Raw genomic sequence first — 24555 nt, forward strand, 5'->3', positions numbered from 1 at the left:
TTTTTTTTTTTAAGATTTTATTTATTTGACACAGAGAGACACAGTGAGAGAGGGAACACAAGCAGGGGGAGTGGGAGAGGGAGAAGCAGGCCTCCCGCTGAGCAGGGAGCCCGATGTGGGGCTCGATCCCAGGACCCTGGAATCATGACCTGAGCTGAAGGCAGATGCTTAACAACTGAGCCACCCAGGCGCCCGATTCTTTTTTTTTTTTTTTTTAAGATTTTATTTATTTATTTGAGAGAGAGAGAGCACGAGAGGGGGGAGGGTCAGAGGGAGAAGCAGACTCCCTGCTGAGTGGGGAGCCCGATGCGGGACTTGATTCTGGGACTCTGGGATCATGACCTGAGCCAAAGGCAGTCAGTTGGGCATCTCTTGATTTTGGCTCAGGTCATGATCTCGGGGTCCTGGGATCCAGCCCTGTGTCAGGCTCTGTGCTCATCGGGCAGTCTGCTTGGATTCTCTCTCTCCCTCTCCCTCTGCCCCTCCCCCCACACTCTCCCTCTGCCCCCCAAAAGTAAATAAATCTTTTTTTTTTTTTAAAAAGGGACTGGGACACCTGGGTGGCTCAGTTGGTTAAGTGTCTGCCTTCAGCTCAGGTCATGATCTCGGGGTCCTGGGATTGAGTCCCACATCGGGCTCCTTGCTCAGCGGGGAGTCTGCTTCTCCCTCGGCCTTCCACGCGTGCTCTCTCTCTCTCTCACAAATAAATAAAATCTTTAAAAAATATAAAAATAAAAAAGGGACCGTAATCACAAAAGCACACACATCGATAGTGTACTCAAAATATTTTTCCTATTTACAAGTTTATGATTACATTTTTTAAAGTCAACTATTTTTTTTAAGATTTTGTTTATTTGAGAGAGAGAGAGATTGCACAAGCAGGGGGAAGTGCAGAGGGAGAGGGAGAAGCAGACTTCCAACTGAGCAGGAAACCTGATGCGGGACTCGATCCCAAGACCCTGGGAGCATGACCTGAGCAGAAGGCAGATGTTTAACCATCTGAGACACCCAGGCACCCCAAAGTCAACTATTTTTTCTCACTTTTAATTAAATGGTGCAATTTCGTTTCATAGATGGAAACTAAACTTTTGTTCTTAATTTTTTTTTAAGTATGTGGGGAAAAAAGCAAGCATGCCAGCCCCGATAAGATTGCAGCAGACTCTGAAGAAGCCAACCTCGTCTGAGAGGTCAGTGAAGGCTCCCCTAGAAATGACCCTCAAACTGAGACCTACAAGGGGAGCAGGACAAAGAGTATCCCAGGCAGAGGTATAAGTACATACATACTAAGGACCTGAAGCGAGTGCCTGGCTTCAGCTAAGAATTCAAAGCAGTACAGCATGGCTGCAGGAAACAAACAAGGTGGCCAGGTAATCAGGGGCCAAAGAGCAGGCACCTTGCAAGTCATGTTAAGGACTTTGGGTTTTATCCGAAGGGCAAAGGGATGCCATCAAAGGTTTTTGTTTTTTGTTTTTAAAGATTTTATTTATTTATTTATTTAATTGACAGAGAGAGAGAGAGACAGCGTGAGAGGGAACACAAGCAGGGGGAGTGGGAGAGGGAGAAGCAGGCTTCCGGCCAAGCAGGGAGCCTGATGTGGGGCTCGATCCCAGGACCCTGGGATCATGACCTGAGCTGAAGGCAGACGCTTAACGACTGAGCCACCCAGGCACCCGCCATCAAAGGGTTTTAAGAAAGAAAGTGAGATGATCCGATTTGAATTTTAAAAAGAGAATTCTGCAGTGTGGAGATCGGATTGAAGGAATCAGACATGAGACGCGGAGATCACTTAGGAGGCTGGAGCACTAGTTCAGTTGATATTATAGTAGACCGGACTAGATTGGAGGCGGTGGACATGCATTTAATAGTTTCTGAGCACCCACTATATGCCAGGAATTGATTTAAGCACTGGTAATACAGCCATAACAAGTGCACAAGTCCGTGCTTTCACAGAACTTACATGAGAGACAGTAATAGATTTACACATACATATATATAATATCAGATTGAGGTAAGTACTATGAAGAACAACAGAGCAAGGTAAGGGAGTAAGAGTGCAGTGGTGTGGGGGAATGCTATTTTTCATAGGATGGTCAAGGAGGGCCTCTTCTGATAAAGTAACATTTGAGCAGAGACCTAAATGAAGCAGGTATCTGGTTCCAGACAGAACACAAAGGCCCTGAGGCAGGAAAGTGCCTGACGTGTCCTAGGAACAGGGAGGAAGAAATATACCTGGAGCGGACTCAAGGAAAAGGAAAGAACTCTAAGACGAGGTAAGAAAAAGTAATTGGAGGGGGCGCCTGGGTGGCTCAGTCAGTTAGGCATCGGACTCTTGATTTCAGCTCAGGTCATGATCTCGGGGTCACGGGATCAGGCCCGACGTTGGGCCCTGCGTCAGACTCTGCACTCAGCCTGAGTCTGCTTGTCCCTTTCTCTCTGCTCCTCCCCCCCAACTCCGCACACATGCTCTTTCTCTCTCAAATAATTTGGAGAGAGCACAAGCGGGGGGAACAGCAGAGGCAGAGGGAGAAGGAGGCTCCCCACTGAGTAGGGAGCCTGACGTGGGGCTCAATCCCAGGACTCTGGGATCACAACCTGAGCCAAAGGCAGACGCTTGACTGACTGAGCCACCCAGGTGCCCCTCTTTTGCCCCCTTTTGTGATATTGTTAAAAATGTTACATCTATAAATGTTGCAAACTTAACAATACATTGTTATATATAATTTTATGACTTTTAAAGGAGCTAAGGGAAGAAAGGAGAGAAAGTATATATGTATTTATACTTTGTTATATTAACCTTCTTATTTATAATTTCTGATTCTCTTTATTCTAGTACATTTATCATCCGAAGTCAGTTAGCCCAATACGTCTTTGCTCCACCTACCTCCTTTGTGCTGTAATTGGCAAATGTATTGGATTTCTATATGTTATAGGCCCAACAATCCATTATATACATATTATTTTATACAGTTACTATTTAAATCAGTTAAGGTAAGAAAAGGGAAGAAATATGCATTTATATTGTCTTTAATAATTACATAACTACTGTTGGTTCATAACCTCGGGAGTTCCCTGGATGAAATCTGAAATCGGCCCCCATACACAGAGGGCAAGGAGAGACCAAAGAAAGAGGCAGACCACTCCAAATTGTTTGGTGGTGGGTTTAATAAGCAAGGGAACTTACCTACAAAACTTGTCTTGGGTGGCCGCAAGATGAGTAAATCTCCACATCTGCCCACCAGAATATTAAAAGTTTATATAGAGGCCTTAACAGGGATCAGTCACATATCCAGTCCAGATGGTCTCAATAACATATTACTCTCTCAAGACTGTGTCCTTGAAATGGCTCCTACTGGGATGCCTGGGTGGCTCAGTCGTTAAGCGTCTGCCTTCGGCTCAGGTCATGATCTCAGCGTCCTGGGATCGAGCCCCGCATCGGGCTCCCTGCTCAGCAGGAAGCCTGCTTCTCCCTCCCCCACTCCCCCTGCTTGTGTCCCGTCTCTCGCTGTCTCTCTCTGTCAAATAAATAAATAAAATCTTTAAAAAAAAAAAAAAAGTAACCAAACTTGCAGATGCCCTGATCTTGGATTTCTAGCCTCCAGAACTGTGAAAAAATAAATATCTGTTGCTCAAACCACCCAGTCTGTGGCATTTTGTTATGGCAGCCCCAGCAAACTAATAAAAGCCCCTCTAGTGAATTTTTCATTTCAGTTACTGTACTTTCCAACTCTAGAATTTCCATTTGGTTCTCATTTTATAATTTCTATCTATTGCATTCTCTTGAATGACATTGTCATTGTACCTTTCTTTAACCATGGTTTCCTTTATTTTCTTGAACCTATTTAAAATGGCTACTTTGTTTTTAAGTTTTATTTATTTAAGTAATCACTACATCCAACATGGGGCTTGAACTCACGACCCTGAGATCAAGAGTCACATGCTCTTTCGACTGAGCCAGCCAGGTGCCCCTAAAATGGCTACTTTGAAGTCTTTGTTAAATATGACATCCTGTAGGGGCATCTGGGTGGCTCAGCTGGTTAAGCAGCTGCCTTTGGCTCAAGTCATGATCTCAGAGTCCTGGGATGGAGCCCTACATCGGGCTCCCTGCTCAGCAAGGAGTCTGCTTCTCCCTCTGCCCTTCCCCCAGCTTGTGCTTGCTCTCTCTCTCTCTCTCTCTCTCAAACAAATAAATAAAATCTTAAAAAAAAAAAGAAAAAGAAAAAGAAATATGACATCTGGTTATTCTCACGGGTAGTCTTTGTTATCTCCTTTACCATACCCCCCCAACCCCGCCCCACTGTATGGGTTATACTTTCCTGGTCCTTTGCATATCAAAAATTTTTTTGTTGGAACTGGATGTTTTAGGTAATGTACTGACTCTAGGTAAAGGTTCCCCACCCTCTCTTTCGGGTTTATTATTATTTGTAGTAACTAGCTGGATTATTTCATTTACCTCCTTTTTCGCCCCCCCCCCCCCCCCCCCCCCCCCCCCGCCCGCAAAACACACACCAGTGTTAAGCCTATTATGTTGGTCCTCAAGGGGTGTGGTCTTGGGCATACCCACAGTTACCCTGAGATGACAGTGGTTTTGACAGGTTTCTCTTTGCCTCTTTTCCTGACTATGCCCAAATGTTAAACTTCACTAACTGCAGGATGATTGCTCTATTGTTTCCAACAATACCCTGGGACATAAATTGCTGGATAGAATAACTCAATCAAACTAGAGTTCCTTAGAAGGAACAGTTCCTGATGTCAGTGTTAGATTTGTTCTGATCCCAGGGGGGCTCCTCCCAGCTGTCTCCTTACCCATTTCTCTTGCAAATTAATTGGCTTACAGTTTAGTTTCTCTCCACCAAATCTATCTCCCAATGGCCTTTTACCACAAGCACCACTGTTTTTGAGAATATCCTTCAGCTTGAGGGCACCTGTCTGGCTTAGTTGGTAGAGCAAACAACTCTTGATCTCAGGGTCGTGAGTTTGAGCCCCAAGTTGGGGGTAGAGTTTACTCAAAAAAAAAAAAAAAATAAGGTGTTACAGAGAATATCCTTAAGCTTGAACTTCCTCATCCTATGTTGCCATTGAAGTCAGTTCTTTTGGGAAGAGATTAGGAGCCGTCTGTTTGTGACTACTTCTCCCCCAAGGAAAAATCTCCAAGCCAAGACAATGGAGTTGGGGGTAAGATGAATGACTTGCTTCTGAGTGAAATCCCCCCTTTAGGACCTGAGTGCTAGGTGGGAAAGGGGCAGTAGCCTCAGGTCTTCTTAGTTTGCCTCTGCCAGTGTGGAACCACCTTACCAGCCAGGACAGGGTGATCAGGGTCCCAGTATTTTCAGCCCCACAATGCTTGTTGCTGGTGTGCAGGGCTGCAAGAGCATCTCCCTCCAGAGGCCCCAAACAGACCAGGCTCAGCCACTCACCACTGATAAAATCCAAAGGCAGAGAAATGAGTGGTAGTGAAAAAAGAAAGGAATTTATTTCAGTGAGGCCAAAACCAGGAAGACAGCAAGCTAGCATCTCAAAGACTGTCTCCAAAGTGCCGAAAATACTTCCAGGTTTGTTAGGAAAATGTGGGGCAAAGGTGGGTGGGCACTTGCAGGTAGGCAGTGAAGGTCAAATGGATCATTATCAGGGAGTCAATCACGGGCGGGGTCTTGCTGGCTCAGAGCGGTCTGCATGTTGGCATGTGAGAGGTGTTAGGATGATGTGAAGGTTTTCACCCAAGCAACTGGAAGGATGGAGATGCCATTAAGGGATGTGGGGGATATTGGCAGAGAGGCTCAGGAGGACTTCAGTTTGGACATGCTAAGTTTGACAGGCCTATTAGACCTCCAAAGGGAGCTGTCCAGGAGGCAGCTGGATCTGTCTGGAGCCCAGAGGAAAGTTCTGGGCAGCAGGTGTCCTTGCAGATAGAGTGTTTAAAAACCTGAGACTGAATGAAATCCTTGAGGAGGTGAATGCACAGAGAGGCAGTTGGAGGCCCTAGCCCTAGGGCTCTCCAACCCCCAGACTCTAGAGGATGGAGGGAGGAGGAGACCACACAAGGCACAGAGGACTGACTGACTGGTAAGATCAGAGATAAATCAGGAGAGCTTGGTGTCCCAGAAGCCAAGGGAAGCAAGGGTGGTAAGGAAGACAGAGTGATTGACTATGTCAGATGCCACTGGGAGGTCCAGGAAGATAAGAACTCACCAGGGAGTTCATGGAGTTCACTCAAGGGAAGCCATGGATGGCCCTGGCAAGTATGGATCCTGAGGCTTGGAAGCAGGGTGAACTTTATTGAAGCGAGTTCAAAAGACAGCAGGAAGTAAGGAATTTGGCACTGTCCTCATTTGGCTCTCTCCTCTCTGTCTCACCCCCTTCAATTCATCCTGGAAACTGCCATCAGAGATCTCTCTAAAATGGAAATCTCATCATGCAACTCTTCTGTTTAAAATCCTTCAGGGGTGCCTGGGTGGCTCAGTCGGTTGAGTGTCTCCCTTTGGCTCAGGTCATGATCCCAGGGTCCTGGGATTGAGCCCCGCATCGGGCTCCCTGCTCGGCGGGAAGCCTGCTTCTCCCTCTCCCACTCCCACTCCCCCTGCTTGTGTTCCCTCTCTCGCTGTCTCTCTCTCTGTCAAATAAATAAATAAAATCTTTAAAAAAAATAAAATAAAATCCTTCAGTGATAGTTGAAACAAGATTGACAAAATACTTATCATTGTTTTTTATTTCTGGGCTCTTTATTCTGTTCCATCAGTCTTAATGTCTGTCTGCCAGTACCATATTGGTTTTTTCTATAGGTTTTACTTTTTAAAAAAAGATTTTATTTTTAAGTACTCTCTACACCTGGGGCACCTGGGTGGCTCAGTCGTTAAGCGTCTGCCTTCAGCTCAGGTCATGGTCCCAGGGTCCTGGGATCGAGCCCTGTGTCAGGCTCCCTGCTCCACGGAAGGCCTGCTTTTCCCTCTCCCACTGCCCCTGCTTGTGTTCCCTCTCTTGATGTCTCTCTCTCTCTGTCAAATAAATAAAAATAAAATCTTAAAAAAAAAAAAATTACTCTCTACACCCAGTGTGGTCTCCAACCCACAATCCTGAGATCAAGCGTCACATGTTCCACTAACTGAGGCAGCCAGGCACCCCAGTACCATACTGTTTTAATTATTATAGCTTTATAATATATTTTGAAATGAGGAAGTGTGATGCCTTCAACTTTGTTTCTTCTTAAGACTGTTTTGGCTATTCAGGATCCTATGTGGTTCCACATGAATTTTAGGATTGTTTTTTTCTGTAAAAAATTACACTGGAATTTTTTTTAAAGAGTTATTTATTTGTTTGAGAGAGAGAGAGAGAGGAGAGAGAGTGCGCACACATACGGGGGTGGGGAGTACGGGCAGAGGGGGAGAGAGAGAGAGAGAATCCCAAGCAGACTCCAACCTGAGCACGGAGCCTGACGTGGGGCTTAGTCCCAGGACCCCAAGATCACAACCTGAGCTGAAACCAAGAGTTGGACAATTAACCAACTGAGTCACCCAGGAGCCCCCCATTGGGATTTTGATAGGGATTGCATTGACTCTGTAGATTGCTTTGGGTAATATGGACATTTTAACAATATTCTTCCAATCCATGAACATGTGATATCGTTCCAATTTTTTGTATCTTCAATTTCTTTCATCAGTATTTTGTAGTTTTCAGTGTACAAGTCACCTCCTTAGTTAAGTTTATACCTAAGTGTTTTATTTTTTTGATGCTATTGTAAACGGGATTGTTTTCCTAATTTCCTTTTCAGATACATCATTATTAGTATATAGAAATGCAACTGTTTGAGACGCCTGGGTGACTCAGTTGGTTAAGCGCCTGCCTTCAGCTTAGGTCATGATCCCAGGGTCCTAGGATGGAGTCCCGCATCGGGCTCCCTGATGAGCAGGGAGCTTCTCCCTCTGCCTGCCACTCTCCCTGCTTGTACTCGCTTGCTCTCTCTCTCTCCTTCTCTCTGACAAATAAATAAATCTTAAAAAAAAAAAAAGAAATGCAACTGATTTTTATATGTCAATTTTGTATCCTGCAACTTTACTAAATTAGGGTGCCAAAAATACACAATGGGGAATGGATAGTCTTCCCAATGTTGTTGGGAAACTGGACATCCACTTGCAAAAGACTGAAACTGGACCTTTATCTTATACCATACACAAAATCAACTCAAAATGGATTAATGACTTAAATATAAGACTTGAAACTGTAAAACTCCTAGAAGAAAACATAGGAGATAACATCATGACCTTAGTCTTAACAATGATTTCATGTTAATGACACTAAAAGCACAGGCATCAAAAACAAAAATAAACAAGTGGGACTATATTAAACTCAAAGGCTTCTGTACAGCAAAGGAAACATTCAAGAGGGTGAAAAGGCAATCTAAGGAATGGGAGAAAATATTTGCAAACTATATATCTGATAAGGGGTAAATCTCCAAAATATATAAAGAAATCCTATAACTCAATATTAAAAAAACCCAACTAAATTAATAACCCAATTAAAAAATGGGCTAAGGAGTTGATTAGACATTTTTCAAAGATATACAAATGGCCAACAGATATATGAAAAGATACCCAACAACACTAATTATCAGGTAAATGCAAATCAAAACCATAATATCACCTCAAACCTGTTAGGATGGCTATTAACAACAACAACAACAACAACAAGACAACTGTTGGCAAGGATGTGGAGAAACCTGAATCCTTGTACACTGGGAACCTTTGTGCAGCTGGTAAGGAAAACAGTACGGAAGTTCTTTAAAAAATTAAAATCAAGGGACGCCTGGCTGGCTCAGTTGGTTAAGTGTCTGCCTTGGGCTGGGGTCATGATCCCAGGGGTCATGATCCCACATCGGGCCCCCTGCTCAGCGGGGAGCCTGCTTCTCCCTCTCCCACTCCCCCTGCTTTGTGTGCTCTGTCTCTCGCTGGCAAATAAATAAATAAAATTTTTTAAAACAATTAAAATTAAATTAAAATAGAACTGCCATATGATCCAGAAATCCCACTTCTGGGTATTTATCCATGAAAACTAAAATCAAGATCTCAAAGAGATTAGCACTCCTATGTTCAGCACTATTCATAGCAGCCAATATGTGGAGACCACTTAAATGTCCATCAACAGATGAATGGATAAAGAAAATGTATATACATACTATAGAATATTATTCAGCCTTAAAAAAAAAAAAAAAGGAAATCTGGGGCACCTGGGTGGCTCAGTTGGTTGAGTGTCTAACTCTTGATTTTGGCTCAGGTCATGATCTCAGAGTTGTGAGATCGAGCCCCGTGTCCGCACTCAGCATGGCGTCTGCTTGAGATTCTCTCACTCCCTCTCCCTCTGCCCCTTTCCCTGCTTGAGTGCGCTCTCTCTCTCTCTCTCTCAAATATATAAATAAATAAATACAATCTTAAAAAAAAGAAGGAAATCAGGACATTATGATAAGTGAAATAAGCCAGTCACAGAAGGACAAATATTGCATGATTACACTTAGATGAGGTATCTAGAATAGTCAAATACATAGGCACAGAGGATAGAATAGTGGGTAACAGAGGCTGGTGGTAAGGGGACGTGGGGAGTTGTTAATCAGTGGGTATAAAGTTTCAGTTAAGCAAGATGAGTAAGTTCTAGAAATATGCTGTACAACACTGTGCCTATAGTTAATACTGTATTTTACACTTAGAAATCAATACTGTATTACACACTTAAAAATCTGTTAAGAGGACAGATCTCATGTTAAGTGTTCTTTCCTTCCATGATAAAATTTTTTAAATTTTAATTTTTTAATGTAAGTGCCAATGACAGAATGAAACTGCTAGATAACATATCATTTCTTCTGCCAGCAAATAAAGTAGCTAACAATCATGCAAGTGCACTAGTTTTCTCAAAATGAAATGTTTTGATCTAATAACCTACCTTATCATCAAACTCCAATATCAAAAGTTTCGCTGTTTTATTTATTTATTTATTTAAGTAATCTCTACACCCAACATGGGGCTTTACCTCATGACCCCAAAATCAAGAGTCGTATACTCCTCCAACTGAGCCAGTCAAATGCCCCGAAAGTTTTCCTGTTTTATTTATTTATTTATTTATTTATTTATTTATTTTAAAGATTTTATTTATTCACTTGAGAGAGAAAGAGTGTGTGAGAGAGAGAGACAGAGAGAGAGAGATCACGGGCAGGGGGGAGGGATAGAGGGAGAAGCAGACACCCCGCTGAGCAGGGAGCCCCATGCGGGACTCAATCCCAGGACCCTGGGATCATGACCTGAGCTGAAGGCAGACGCTTAACCGACTGAGCCACCTAGGCGCCCAGTTTTCCTGTTTTAATTTTTTTTTCTTTTTCTTTTTTTTCTTTTTCTTTTTCCTGTTTTAAATAAATACATTCTTCAAGATTAGAAAAAATATTGATAATTGAAAATTGCTGAAACTGAGTGACTGCTCAACGGGGGTTCATTATACCATTCTCCCCACTGTTAGTCACACTTGAACACTTCCATAATAAAAAGTTTTTAAAAATTCCTTTAATTATTTTCTGATCCCAGTCTCCAGGATAAAGTACACGTTTTTCTTTTAGCAGGAAAACAAGATTCTTTAGAATCAGGCCTACCTCTCTGGCTTCATATCTTATGCCCTCCCATGCCCACCCCTCTTACATTCTATACTCTACGTTAGGATTTCTCAGCTTCAGCACTATTGTGATTTTGGTTCCAATAATTCCTTGTGGGGGGCTTACCCTGTGAAAATTAATAAAGGGAAATCTCATTTAAAATGGAGTCAGACTTGGGGCGCCTGGCTGGCTCAGTCAGTTAAGCATCTGCCTTCAGCTCAGCTCAGGATCCTGGGGTCCTGGGATCGAATTCTGCGTCTGGCTCCCTGCTCAGCGGGGAGTCTGCTTCTCTCTCTCTCTCTAATAAATAAATAAAATCTTTTTTTTTTAGAGGTTTTATTTATTTATTTGACAGAGAGAGAGACAGGAAGATTCTATATTTGAACATCAGGAGCGCCTGGGTGGTGCAGTCAGTTAAGCAATGGACTCTTGGTTTCCGCACAGGTCCTGATCTCAGTGTCGTAAGATGGAGCCCTGAGTCAGGCTCTGTCTTAGAGAGGGTTCTGCTTGAGATTCTCTCTCCCTCTCCCTCTGCCCCTCCTGCTCGTGCTCACTCTCTAATAAATAAATAAATCTTTAAAAGAAATCTATACTACACTTTGAACTCACAGTTTACTCCAATGGACTTTTTGTCTATAACAGCCCCTCCCAATTCTCCTCTTTCCTCTATAAAAGAGCGTTCCTCTCCTTTGTTCTCTAAACTTGCCCGTGGCTTTTCCTATGGCTTGCTTGTTCCAAACTGCAATTACTCTGCTATTCCTGAATCAACCCATTTGCTGGTAAAATAACTGGCTGTTTTACTTTTAAGGTTCACAACCTGCATATTGTAAAATTTTTAGCAGCATCTCTGTCTTCTATCCACCAGGTGCCAGTAGCACTCCCTTGGTTCTGACAACCAAAAATATTCTTCTCCAGGCTTTGCTAAATGTTCCCTAAAAGGCAAAATAGCCCATGATCAAGACCACTGGTCTAGGTATACCAGACAACTTGCAGTTCCTAACATGACATGCTGTTTCATACCTTTGATAATTTGCATAAACTATTCCCTTTGCCTGGAATGTCTTCCCTCTCCTCTGCCTGACAACTTTTGTTAATGGTTCAAATAACTGCTTAAAGCAACAACTTCTTTGTTTCCTGTGTTCATTTTTGTAGCTCCAGTGCCTAACACAGTCCCTGGCATAAAATAGGTACTAAATAAATGTTTGCTGAAAGGATTAATCATCATTATTAAGAGATTTTTATTGAGCTCCTTGTGAGCACTGATTTTTATAAAAGGTACAAAACAGGATCCTCACTAAGGTTGTTAACAATTTAATGGGTGTGATAGAAACTATTAATTATCCCCCATTGTCCTTTCTCTCCTTTTCTCTTGAGTAAAAGCAGCTGATAGCTGCCTAGTAAAAACATTTCCCAACCTCCCTTACAGAGTAAGTCCTTGACAAGTGATGTAAGTGGAAGTGGTATGTGTCCCTTAAAAGAAGGGACAAGTTCATTTTGCTTTCTTCCTTTTGGCTGGAATGCAGATCAAGTGGCTGGAGCTCAGCAGCTATTTTGGACTATGAGGCAGAAGCCTCAGGCTAAGGATATCAGAGCAACAATAAAGAACAAGCGTGTGTCCTTGATGAGCACAAAACCACCCAACTCAACTTGGACTTCATGTCTTCTGACTTTATAGCATAAAGAAATAAACTTTTATCTTGTCTAGAATATAGTTAAACTTAATCTCAAATAATTAAGTTGGGAAGACCAAAAGCAGAAGAGATTGGATTGAAGAGCAAAACAGAATCCTAGGATGGATGAGGTAATTCATATAAGAGTAAAATAATGCAAAAGGTGGATGAAATACCAAGGATACCTCATGCCTAGAGGTGTTTGGGAGTAAGGTTCAAATTCCTAAAACCTGAAAAGATATGGTGCCCCATGACTAAGAGATTTTTTAGAAATAAGTCTTCAAGCCAGAGGAGCAACCTCAAATACTTAGCAAGATAAATAAAAATAAATCCACACCTAGACAAGTTGTAGTAAAACTTGGGGCACCTGTGTGGCTCAGTTGGTTAAGCGACTGCCTTCAGCTCAGGTCATGATCCCAGAGTCCCAGGATCAAGTCCCACATCAGGCTCCCCACTCAGTGGGGAGTCTGCTTCTCCCTCTGACCCTCTCCCTTCTCATGCTCTCTCTCACTCTCTCTCTCTCAAATAAATAAATAAAATCTTAAAAAAAAAGTAGTAAAACTGAAGAACATAAAAAACAAAGAGAAAATCTTAAAAGATAAGAGAGATAGATTACCGGGACACTTGGGTGGCTCAGTTGGTTAAGCATCTGCCTTTGGCTCAGGTCATAAACCCAGGGTCCTGGAATCGAGCCCCACATTGGGCTCCCTGCTCAGCAGGGAGCCTGCTTCTCCCTCTGCCTGCCGCTCCCCCTGTTTGTGCTCACGCTCTCTCTCCCTGACAAAAAAACAAATAAAATCTTTAAAAAAAAGGAGAGAGATTACCAACTAAGTAACAATAGAAAAATAACTACAGATTTCTCAAGAAAAAAAAAGATATCAGAGATAATAGGATAATAAAATGATAGAATAATATCTTCCAAGTGCTGAAGAAAAAAATCAATCAAGAATTCTACATCCATTCAACAGACTCAGCAAGGCCAATGAATTCATTTTTTTAAAAAACTCAACACCTTCTCTGTGCCTGGCAGTTTTCTAAATGATTGGGATACGTAACAAATGAAATAGACAGAAATCCATGCCCTCGGGTTGCCTAGGTGGCTCAGTCAGTTAAGCCTCTGACTCTTGGTTTTGGCTCAGGTCATTGATCTCAGGGTTGAGATCAAGCCCTGTGATAGGCTTCATGCTAGGCTTTCTCTCCCTCTCCTTCTGCCTCCTCCCCCCTGCCCCGTCCCCGGCACGTGCACACATGTGCATGCGCTCTTGTGGGCACGTGCTCTCTCTCTCTCTCTCTCTCAAAAAAAAAAAAAAATAATAATAACCCAAACAGGTAAGGGAATTGAGATGGTCTGGGGTGGGAAATGGGCTGAAAGTTATTAAAGGGTTGTCAGGGTCATCTCATTAGAGCGAAGATTTGAAGGAGGTGAGGTACTTGGTGGAAATGTATCCAGATAAATTTTTATTTAGGCATGAGAGAGAAATAAGAGCATTTTTAGACATATAAAGATTGTGGGTGTTTACTATTCACACACTTACTGACATAACTATTAAAATGAAGATTTTTGCAAGAAGGAAACTGAACACAAAAAGAGAAAAAAGCAAAAAGAAATGGTGAGCAAAGGCCTTACAAAATCTTTTTTTTTTTCAGATTTATTTACTTCTTTGAGAGAGAGAGTGTGTGCACGTGAAGGGGGGGAGGGGCAGAGGGAGAGGGAAAGAAGCAGACTCCCTGCTGAGCACAGAGCCTGATATGGGGCTCAATCTCACGACCCTGAGATCATGACCTGAGGCAAAACCAAGAGTCAGATACTTAATCAGCTGAGTCACCCAGGTGCCCCAACTTTGCAAAATCTAAATGTATACTAACTGTTCACATATAAAGGGAGGGTTAAAAAAATGAAACTCAAACACCTCACAACCATAACACAGGAAAGTAGATGGCATGATGGGAAGAATTGGAGTTAAAGCCCTGAAAACTCCATGTATTGTTTGCAAGAATGATGTAGTTACTTATTAACTCTAAACTTAAAAATTAAACATGCACGTTGACATTTTAAATCAATATTAAAAGAGATAGTAAAGGGCGCCTGGGTGGCTCAGTTGGTTAAGCAACTGCCTTCGGCTCAGGTCATGATCCTGGAGTCCCCGGATCGAGTCCCACATCGGGCTCCCTGCTCAGCTGGGGGTCTGCTTCTCCCTCTGACCCTCCTCCCTCTCGTGCTCTCTGTCTCTCATTCTCTCTCTCTCAAATAAATAAAGTCTTTAAAAAAAGAAAAAAAGAGTAAAAACAAGCAAAAACATACATTTAAAAAACTAAAAATACAACCCTAAATAGCCAATGAGCTCATAAGAAAATCTTAATGGAAATCATGAAAAAGTTAAAACTGAATTACAATAAAATATAAAAACATGTGACATGCATCTAAAATGGTATAATGAAGAAAATTTATAGTGTTAAACACATTTTTTAAAAATATGCCAAATCGGGGTGCCTGGGTGGCTCAGTCGGTTAAGTGTCTGTCTTCGGCTCAGGTCATGATCCCAGGGTTCCTGGGATCAAGTCCAGCGTCAGGATCCCTGCTCAGCGGGGAGTCTGCTTCTCCTTCTCCTTCTGCCTGCTACTCCCCTTCCTTGTTCTCTCTCTCTCTCAATCTCTGTCAAATAAATAAAATCTAAAGAAAATTATGTCAAATCAATGCATAAGGAATTCTATTTTTAAAATTTATTTTTATCTTTATTTTTATTATTTTTTTAAAGTAGGCTCCCTGACCAATGTGGGGCTTGAACTCACAACCCTGAGAACAAGAGTCATATGCTCTACCAACTGAGCCAGCTAGGTGCCCCAAGAGTTCCATTTTTTAAAATTTTTTTTTAAGAATTTTTTTTTTAGTTATTCATTTGAGACAGAGAGATACAGAGTGAGAGAGAGAGCAGGAGCAGTGGAGAGAGGCAGAGGAAGAGGGAGAAGCAGACTCTCTGCTGAGCAGGGAGCCCGATGTGGGGGCTCGATCCCAGGACCTGGAGATCATGACCTGAGCCGAAGGCACACGCTTAACCATCTGAACCACCCAGGCGCCCCAAGTTCCATTTTTTTTTAAAGATTATTTACTTATTTATTTGAGAGAGAGAGAGAGAGGGTATGAGCAGTGGGAGAGGCAGAGGGAGAGAAAAAGGGAGAAGCAGACTCTCCAATGAGCAGGGAGCCCAACGTGGGGCTTGATCCCAGGACCCTGAGATCATGATCTGAGCCGAATGAAGGCAGACGCTTAACCGACTGAGCCACCCAGGTGCCCCAAGAGTTCTATTTTTGAAGCTAGAGAAAGAGCAGAACAAACCTAAGAGGACAGAGGAAAAAAATAATACAGGGAAGAGTAAAAATTAATAAACACACACACAAAAAGTGGAAATGATCAATAAAATCAAAAGCTGGTTCTTTGGGAAGACTAATATGATATACCTCTATAAAGACTGACCTATTTTAAATGATGAAAGGTATACATAAATAATACTGAAAAAAACCATATAACTACAAGATTCAATTAAAATTTAAAGCCATATAGAACACTTTGGAAACATGACAGAATGAAAATGTTTTCATTTCCACAACATCCTGAAATCCCACCAAAAAGATAATAGATAATTATATGGGGTGCCCGGCTGGCTCAGTTGGTGGAGCATGCAACTCTTGATCTCAGGGTCATGAGTTTGAGCCCCACACTGGGCATGGAGATTACTTTAAAAATAAAAATTAATTAATTAATTAAAAATGATAATAGATAATTATAAAAGACATGGACACACAAGGTCATTAAAACTTGCTTAGCTGAATGGAGGAATTACGAAACTAAGTACACGTGTGGGCGAAGCCAACAACATATAATCCAATTTGTGCTGCAGAAACCCATCCAAGTTCAGGAACTAAAGGCATCAGCATGAACAGTATCTCACATTATGCGTAACAAGTGTAATATGCTGGGAAAAGATCTATGATTTCTGTCAGTCAAACTTACAAGCACTGCTGACACTGCCATGCTTTGTTGCCTACGTTCATAATTGAAGGAAATGCTAAATTTCACATAATGGTTAGTGAAAATAAAGATGTAATTTTTTTCCACCCAAGTTCACAAGTTCAACATACCTGTGACCCAGCAAGTCCACTCTTAAATATATACCCAACAGAAATACTTGCATAAAGACACATATATAAGAATGTACATAACATTACTTAATAGCCAGAAATTGGAAACAACCCAATGGTCAAAAACAGTAGAATGACATCCAGTAAATGGGAATCTAAGAAAGACAAAGTGAATTTCCAGGATAACATCTATGTAGCAAGCCTAAAGATCAATCAATCCTTACAGGAGTAGAAGGGTAGATGGCAAGAAGAAATACGTCTCCAAATAAAAAACAAAATAAAAACTAAAACTAAAAGATTACCTGATTCCTTTGACCTTGTGGAGTAGGGTTTTATATCTCCGGAGGGGTCTGATGAATAATTACTAATAGGTACAAGAAAACCAATCAAACAAAATAACCAAAGTAATTATTAACTCTAGATAAAACAAAATGTCATATTTGAAAAGAAGTATAATAAGAGTATACAGTTGACCCTTGAACAATGCAGGGGTTAAGGGCACCAAATCCCCCACACAGTCAACAGTCCAAGTATAACTTTTGACCCCCCAAGACTTAACTACTAACAGTCTCCTGTTGATTGGAAGCCTTACTGATAATAGAAACAGTTTGATTAACACATATTTTGTGTATGTATTACATACTGTATTCTTACAGTAAAGTAAGCTAGAGAAAAGAAATGCTATTAAGAAAATCATAAGGAAAATACAATTACAGTACTATATGTATATTTATCGAAAACAATCCATGCAAGAGTGGACCTGGGCAGTTCAAACCCATGTTGTTCGAGGGTCAACTGTATTATATGTCTCAGCTACGAACAACTTTAAATAATCATAATAATGTTAACACTGAATTATGATTTACCAAAAACTGTAATTAAATGTGCTAAGGGGAAGTATATGCAAGACTTTGCACTGTGAATAAATCCCATTAGAAATACTACTATCTTTTACTTGTGGTTTGCCAGTCTGCCATGACTTGAGTAATTAATAACAGATACAGTTTGTGAGCTGGAACTATTTTCTACAATAGATGTGTTTGTGACATCAGGAAATTCTCCAAAACATATTTTACAAGCAATTGGAGCTAATACATGCCTTAACACGGGATGGGTAAAGGCAGATTCTTTAGTAAAAGATTATAAGAACCCTTATCTCCTTATACTGAATGTCAGGGAGGTATAAAAAGAGGTCCCCTGGAGCTAATGATAAAGAACAAAACATAGTCAAATTTACTCTTACTTAGAAACTTGCCTTCGAGATGATCAGTCAGGTAATAAGTTTTATTTAGCTCCTAGGGTCTTAAGTATTCTCCAGTTTTTTTTTATTAGTAAAATTAGAAAAGCAATCTATAGCAAAGCACATAAATTAACAAATTTTAGGTCGAAAAAAGGGTTTTCTGTGTGTTCAATATGCCTTGCCCACTTTTCCCTTTTAATTGGGAGTGGACAGTACAAATGGTTGTATTCTACATTTCTCCTCTCAGACACTCTCTAACTCGTTGTGTTTGCTGGAGGTGGTAGCTATAAGAGAACTCAATGCTCACCTTCAATAAAATTCAATAGATACTCTCTCTTTTGCTTCCGTGTAAAGCTGAATAGAAAAGGAAAAGGATTTCGAGAGTTAGGCAAATAATCTTTTGGTCTGAGTTTCAAATTTAGGAAAAAAACAAATAACTTTTTAAAAAAAGATTTTATTTGAGAGAGAGTGAGAGCACAAGCAGGGGGAGGGGCAGAAGGCGAGGGAGGGGATCTCAAGCCGACTCCTGGCTGAGCACAGAGCTCAACGTGGGGCTTGATCTCATAACCCTGAGATCATGACCTGAGCAGAAATCAAGAGTGGGATGACCAACCATCTGAGCCACCCAGGCGCCCCCCCAAATAACTTTTTTTAAAATTGTAGGGTAGGGGCCAAGGGCAAGCCATCTCAAAGTGTGCCATCTGGCATACTGATTATTTTAATTAAAAGTTACTTAAGGGGTGCCTGGGTGGCTCAGTCAGTTAAGCGTCTGCCTTTGGCTCCGGTCATGATCCCGGGGTCCTGGGATTGAGTCCCATATCAGGCTCCCTGCTCAGCGGGGAGCCTGCTTCTCCCTCTCCCTCTGTCCCTCCCCCTGCTCGAGCTCTCTCTCACGCGCTCTCTCTCAAATAAATAAATAACATCTTTAAAAAAAAAGTTACTTAAGAAGTAGCCAGTGCAAGAATACTCTGACACTCCCCACCAACTTTGTCTCCAGAAAGCAGGAAATAAATCTTCCATGTGAAAGGTACACCCTCCCTGTACCAGGAGGTAAACAGACATCCTTATCACCAGAGAGAGAATTCAGAGCCAAGAAGGATGTATAAACAAACCTTATACTTTTACTAATCTACTACCCCAGCCCAAATTCTGTTTAGAATTCCTTACTGATTGAAGCTCCTAAACATGAGTTTTCTTTGGCCTGTCAATTCCTCACAGATGTATTATCTCTTTGTCTAAAAAGTATAAAAACTGCCTGCCTTGGTCATTTCTTTAGGTCTCAATTTCATTATTGGGCCTCTGTGCATACGTAATTAAACTTTGGTTTTTTTTCCTCCTGTTAATCTTCCTCATGGCAATTTAATTCTTAGACCAGCTAGAGTCTTGAGGATAGAGGAAAAATTTTCCTCTCCAACAGTAGCAGAAAGACTAACTTTTTAAAAAAGATTTTATTTATTTATTTGAGAGAGACAGCACTAGTGCGGACAGACATAGAAGGAGAGGGAGAAGCAGACTCCCTGCTGAGCAGGGAGCCCGATGCGGGGCTCCATTCCAAGACCCTGGGATCATGACCCGAGCTGAAGGCAGATGCTTAACTGACTGATGGCGCGAGCCAAGCTACTCATGCTGTTTGACAAAGTCCAAGTATGGGGGACGATCCTGAAAACAGGAGACTCCACGGCTGGCTCCTGCTATTCTCTTTCATTTTGTTTATGGCAATCTTTATAATTGTGGGAATATTTCTGGGCTGGCTCCTGCTATTCTCTTTCATTTTGTTTATGGCAATCTTTATAATTGTGGGAATATTTCTGGGGTTTCATGATAAAGTGACTACTCACCTTAGTTACACCTATCTAAGCAATCATAATGAAACTAACCACGAAGAATTAGTTTCTATAGAACAAAATAACAAGACGGTCACGCTCTGTCTAGCACCTTTCTCTTTGCGTACTGTTTTTTAGTTTTAGCGAAAGCCAATAAGCAGAAATCAATAAAGGTCATGTTAATCATTACAAAGGAAAAATGAAAGAAGGCTATGGCTGTAATCCAGAAAATGATCTAAGATTTGGAAAAACAAAAAAATCCTAACATATAAATAAAGTTCCTCCAAGGCTGTCAGGAGGAGATGCTTGCAACCTGACCCTGTGTCTGTGTCTCCTCATTCGCCGACGCCATCCTTTCCTACGAGAGACCCACCCCGGCTGGAGCTGGACTCCGGCAGACTGAGCCACCCAGGCGCCCCAGAAAGACTTACTTTGTTTTTTCAGTTTAATTTTTTTTAAGTAATCTCTGCACCCAATGAGGGGCTTGAACTCACAATCCTAAGATCAAGAGCCACATGTTCTTGAGCTAGCCAGGCACCCCAGAAAAACTAATTTTATTTTATTTATTTATTTCTTTTTAAAGATTTTATTTTATTTATTTGACAGAGACACAACGAGAGAGGGAACACAAGCAGGGGGAAGTGAGAGAGGGAGAAGCAGTCTTCCTGCAGAGCAGGGAGCCCGATGCGGGGCTCGATCCCAGGACCCTGGGATCATGACCTAAGCCGAAGGCAGACACTTAACGACTGAGCCACCCAGGTGCCCCAAAACTAATTTTAAAGTATTCATCTAGGGGGTGCCTGGGTGGCTCAGTCAGTTAAGCATCCGACTCTTGATTTCAGCTCAGGTCACAATCACAGGGTTACGAGATCAAGCCCTGTGTTGGGCTCTGCACTGGGCATAGAGCCTGCTTAAGATTCTCTCTCTCTCCCTCTGACCCTCCTCTTTCTCCTCCTCTAAAAAAATAAAGTATTCATCTTAACATCATCAAGATAAAGCTTTTCTATTTTGAATACTCTGTTCTTTGCTGATGGCTCTAAATGATTTTACTTTTTTTTTTTAAAAGATTTTATTTATTTATTTGACAGAGAGAGTGAGAGAGCACAAGCAGGGGGAGCCGTAGAAGGAGAGGGAGAAGCAGGCTTCCCGCTGAGCAAGGAGCCTGATGCGGGGCTCGATTCCAGGACCCTGGGATCATGACCTGAGCCGAAGGCAGACGCTTAACCATCTGAGCCACCCAGGCACCCCTAAATGATTTCACTTTTAAACTCACCATTATTCATTACATACTCATATGATTATCTGAACAACCAAAGTTTAAAGTATTTGAAGCAACCAAAAGGCAAAAGATCTCTAATGTCCATAAAGACAAAATGTGGGGGCACCTGGGTGGCTCAGTTGTTTAAGAATCCGACTCTTGATTTTGGGGCTCAGGTCATGATCTCAGGGTGGTGAGATTGAGCCCCGCATCCAGGTCCTCGTTCAGCAGGGAGTCTGTTTGGAATACCCCCCTCCCCGCCGCTCACGCACATGCTCTCTGTCTCTCAAATAAATAAATAAATAAATCTTTAAAAAAAGACAAAATGTGAACTATGAGACCTTTTAACATTGGAAGCTCTTTTTTTTTTTTCCCCCGCTTTGGAACACTGCTCTACTAGAAAGTAAGAAAGTATTAATTTTGAACCATTTTCCCCCTTAGGCTTAGTTGTGACTGCTTAGTAGTTGTTTACCATAAATAAATGAGAAACATTTCTGATCTTAATATTTTTGTTTTTTTTTGTATATTCTTTGATTTTTCTTTTTACTTTGGGTTTTTTTTCTAGCTCCAAATCCTCCCAACCTGAATTTCTCTACATTCTGTTATTTATCTAATTGTCTTCCTTTACTTCTATACCTATAGAATGTGTTACAATACTTGTTTAATATTTGACATGAAATCTCTTCATGTTTTTGTAACATAACATAAACATCTTTTCCTTTAATTTTTAAAATATTTTAATTCCGGGTGCCTGGGTGGCTCAGTTGGTTGGGCGACTGCCTTCGGCTCAGGTCATGATCCTGGAGTCTCGGGATCGAGTCCCACATCGGGCTCCCTGCTCGGCGGGGAGTCTGCTTCTCCCTCTGACCCTCCCCGCTCTCATGCTCTCTCTCTCATTCTCTCTCTCTAATAAATAAATAAATAAAATCTTAAAATATATATATTTTAATTCCAGTATAATTAACATATAGTATTCTATTGTATTATAGGTGTACAATACAGTGTCAACAATTCTATACATTACTCAGTGCTCATCATGGTAAGTGTACTCTTAATCCCCTTTACCTATTTCACCCATGCCCCCACCCACCTTCCCTCTGGTACCCAACAGTTCTCTATATTTAAGAGTCTGTCTGGGGGCACCTGGGTGGCTCAGTCATTAAGCGTCTGCCTTCGGCTCAGGTCATGATCTCAGGGTCCTGGGATCGAGCCCCACATCGGGCTCCCTGCTCCGCGGGAAGCCTGCTTCTCCCTGTCCCACTCCCTCTGCTTGTGTTCCCTCTTTCGCTGTGTCTCTCTCTGTCAAATAAATAAATAAAATCTTAAAAAAAAAAAAGAGTCTATTTTTTTGTCTCTTTTTTCCTTTGTTTTGTTTCTTAAATACCACATATGAGTGAAATCTTATGGTATTTGTCTTCCTCTGACTGACTTATTTTGCTTTGCATTATACCCTCTAGATCCAACCATGTTGTTGAAATGACAAAATTCCATTCTTTTTTATGGCTGAGTAATATTCCATTAATAAACATCATCATTTATTCATTTATTTAGAGAGTGTGCAAACGGGGGGCGGGAGGGGCAGAGGGAGAGGGAGAGGGTCCCAAGCAGGCTCCATGCTCAGTGTAGAGCCCTACTCAGGGCTTGATCTCACAACCCTGAGATCATGACCTGAGCTGAAACCAAGAGTCAGACGCTTAACTAACTGAGCCGCCCAGGTGCCCTGAAAGTGAATGAATTCTTTATGTCATATCCTCTATTACCTCTTGTTTTATGTCATCAGCAGACATAGTGAATGGCTGCTTAACATCTTTTGTTATAATCCTTAGCTGATGGTAAGGTACTTCAAATAATTATACTTTGTAAGCCTCCTTTTTATGTTGGAGTCCAAAGTCCCCAAAAGGGGCACCTGAGGGGCGTCTGGGTGGCTCAGTCGTTAAGCGTCTGCCTTCAGCTCAGGTCATGATCCCGGGGTCCTGGGATCGAGCCCCGCATCGGGCTCCCTAATCAGCGGGGAGCCTGCTTCTCCCTTTCCCACTCCCCCTGCTTCTGTTCCTGCTCTCACTGTGTCTCTGTCAAATAAATAAATAAACTCTTTTTAAAAAATACCTTTAACTTGGCTAATATATAAAATAAAATCCTTTCCTTTACAGATAACATTAAAATCAGCAAGTATTTGTGTGTAATAATTTTCTGTACTTTACAAATTATCCAACTCCTTTCCTAATTGTCTGTTTGGGATCTGGGTAATTTCAGAGCTGGTCTGGGTCAAGAATTAATTACAAACAACAGTGAACACAACAATGTTTAAATGAAGGTCATTTTGATCTTGAAACAGTGTTAGTCTTACAGTTCCCATTATGCTGGGTGAAGTTGAACACCAAGCAGTCCCACATGATTCCCACAAGTTTTATTTGTGAAAGGAGTTAATATAAAAGGGGCAATACAACTTACAAAAAATGGCCTGCTCAATGAAGGCCAGGGAAGAATTTCAGTAGAATTTCAGAAGAAAAACAGTAAGGTTTTTCTGTGTGTATACAGACATTTTCTCTTCTGCTTTTCGGGGTGGGGGGACAACCACAACCATGATATTGCTCAGCTTGGGAAGTGGAAAGAAGGATCTTGGACTATACAATGAAACAGTGACAGTCAATGATGTAAGGAACTTCGGGAGAGTTCTCTCCCTCTCTCTCTTTCTGTCTTTTATTCTCCCCTTTAATTGGTGAAAAGGGGCCATACCACACTCTCCCCCCTGGGTTTTGTTTGTTTTTTCTTTTGCTTTGGAATAAATAATATATTAACATGGTGCAATAACCAAAAGATTAAAAAGATACACAATGAAAAATATATGAAAAGATGGGCAACTTCATTAGTCATCAGAGAAATGCCAAGTAAAACTACAGTGGGGGACTCCTGGGTGGCTCAGTCTGTTAAGCGTTTGCCTTCAACTCAAGTCATGATGCCAGGGTCCTGGGATTGAGTCCCGCATCAGGCTCCTTGTTTAGCAGGGACTCTGCTTCTCTCTCTGCCTGTTGTTCCCCCTGCTTGTGAACTTGCTCTCTCTCTGGCAAATAAATAAATAAAATCTTAACAACAACAACAACAACAACAATGGGCTACCACTATATGCTTATCCAGTTTTGGCAAGGGTATGAAGCAACTGGGACTGACACACGGCTATTAAGAATGCAAAATGGTACAAACACATTGGAAGGCTATTTGGCAGTGTGCAAGCCAAGGGCAGGCTGAATCAGATGTGTCACTTTGACATAGTGACTATTTAGAATTAAAATTACTTAAGAAAGAGTCAGTGCAAGGAACATTCTGACTTCCCTTTCTCTCCAGAAAGCAGGGAATAAATCTCCTATGTGAAAGGTACTCCCTGTACCAGGAGGCAGAGACATCCTTATCATCAGAAATAGAGACTTCATGGACAAGAAGGTTGTATAAACAAGTCTTGTTACTTTTACAAGTTTACTGCCTCAACCCAAACTGTTTAGAATTCCTTACTAATCGAAGCTCCCAAACATAAGTTTTTTTTTTTTTAAAGATTTTATTTATTCATTTGAGAGAGACACACAGAGAGAGAGACACAGAGAGAATGAGCAGGGGCGAGGAGGGAGAGGGAGAAGCAGACTCCCTGCTGAGCAGGGAGCCGATGTGGGGCTCAATCCCAGGACTCTGGGATCATGACCTGAGCCAAAGGCTGCTTAACTGATTGAGCCACCCAGGCACCCCAAACATAAGTTTTCGCTGTCCTGTCAATTCCTCACAGATTTGTTTGCCAAAAAAGTAAAAAAACTGTCTGTCTT

Source organism: Phoca vitulina, unplaced genomic scaffold (assembly GCF_004348235.1).
Source record: "Phoca vitulina isolate PV1807 unplaced genomic scaffold, GSC_HSeal_1.0 scaffold62, whole genome shotgun sequence".
In the NCBI taxonomy this organism is placed as follows: domain Eukaryota; kingdom Metazoa; phylum Chordata; class Mammalia; order Carnivora; family Phocidae; genus Phoca; species Phoca vitulina.